The sequence below is a fragment of the Cebus imitator genome, unplaced genomic scaffold, assembly GCF_001604975.1.
Source record: "Cebus imitator isolate Cc_AM_T3 unplaced genomic scaffold, Cebus_imitator-1.0 Scaffold61, whole genome shotgun sequence".
NCBI classification, from domain to species: Eukaryota; Metazoa; Chordata; class Mammalia; order Primates; family Cebidae; genus Cebus; species Cebus imitator.
In genome coordinates, this window is record NW_016107376.1 from 6,682,666 (window position 1) to 6,684,538 (window position 1,873).

The window sequence follows — 1,873 nt, forward strand, 5'->3', positions numbered from 1 at the left end:
TAATTTTTGTATGTTTAGTAGAGACGGGGTTTCACCATGTTAACCAGGATGGTCTCAAACTCCTGACCTCAGGTGATCTGCCCGCCTCAGTCTCCATGTTGGAATGACAGGCATGACCCACCTCACCAGGCCAGTTTGAACAATTTAATCCAAGATTTAAAAATCCATTCTATTTTATTTAGCTGCTCAAATATGGCTATTAACAAATCATTTAATTTATATATATGGGGAAAACTATTCCTTAGATCATTTTCAACTTGTCTGCAAGTTTACTTTCAATATTTAAGTAAGCCAAGGACATTGCTTGAAGGGGTGGAGGGAAAAGCTAATTTTGAAGTAATCTTCAAAAGGCCAACTCTAATAAGAAATGAATAAATACCTAATACGAAAGGGGAAAGAAATTTTCATTCTTGCGATAATGTTTACATTCCATTAATGTTCTGCTTCAATTGTTCTAAAATATTTTTATTTTAATAACACAATTATTAAAGACGCCTACTTAGGGAATTTTCCAATAATCCAAATTGCTATTTGAAAGAAAACTTTACCTACGGAGAAATTATTGTTTTAATTCTCCGTGATCTTAAATGAAAAATGTTAAACCCAGATCCCTCTAATTTTAAAAAGGCAGATAATAATTGCATTTAAGGGTTCCCTTCATCACTCGGTAAAAAGCATCAATTTGGCCTGGGTGTGGTGGCTCAGGCCTGTAATCCCAACAATTTGGGAGGCCGAGAAGGGCGGGTCACTTGAGGTCATGAGTTGGAGACCAGCCTGGCCAAAATGGCGAAACCCCGTCTCTAATAAAAATACAACAAATTAGCCAAGCGTGGTGGCGCGCCTTTAATCCTAACTAGTCAGTAGGCTGAGGCTGGAGAATCGCTTGAACCTGGGAGTGCAGTGAGCCGAGATCGCGCCACTGCACTCCAGCCTGGGCAACAGAGTCAGACTCTGTCTCAAAAACAAAACAAAAAAAAGTATGAACTTAAATATACATCCTTGTATAAATGCCGTGCAGGAGAGATGACAGGGAGTTTCACATAGTTGTGAAATGATGGCATTTTAAAGGAACGGTAAAAACACAGGTGTAAGTAGCTTCATCTCATTTGAATGTCTTTACTGGTCAGGAAAACCAATCACTGTCAGTGCGGGTCAAGGTCCCGATCTTTTAATAAATAAGGGAAGGGCGATGAACTGAATTGACATCTTCAGTTTTTTTCTCCTGGCAGCAGTGCCCGCATCTCACCAGGCGAGGGCAGTAAGAAGACGCTGCCTCGCCGTTCCTCACGCGCGGAGGGGCGTTCCCAGGGCCAGAAAGAGGCGGACCCTCCACCTGCACCCGCCCCAAGCCCGGGGCTTCGGTTCAAACCGTGACAAACGTCAGAGTCCTTGAGAACCCTTGGCCACTCCTGCAGCGTCACATTCCCGCGCGTGATGCCCAAGTAGGGCAGGTGAGGTCGGGAGCTCCTGGGGGATCCCGGGTCCATCTCTTGGCCTGAGACCCTGGGGCGGGCGGAATCCCGGAGAATGCAGGACGGACCCCTAGGGGAAGCCCGGGCGGCCAGCGTTCTCCCCGCCTGCGCAAACTGCAAGGAGCTGGGGATGCTGGCTGCCGGCCTCTCTCCTGGACTGCGACATTGTCACCAAATTCTATAAAGACGTCATGCAAGAAGTGATAACATGTGCTGCGACGTTCTGGAAGTAACCCCTGAAGCTAAAAAAAAAAAATCAATGAAAAAATCAGAGTAAAGAGACAATGAGATGCTATGTCAATATCTGTAGTTATGGAATAGAAAATAAATGTTACAGGGCCGGGCGCGGTGGCTCAAGCCTGTAATCCCAGCACTTTGGGAGGCCGAGGCGGGTGGATCAC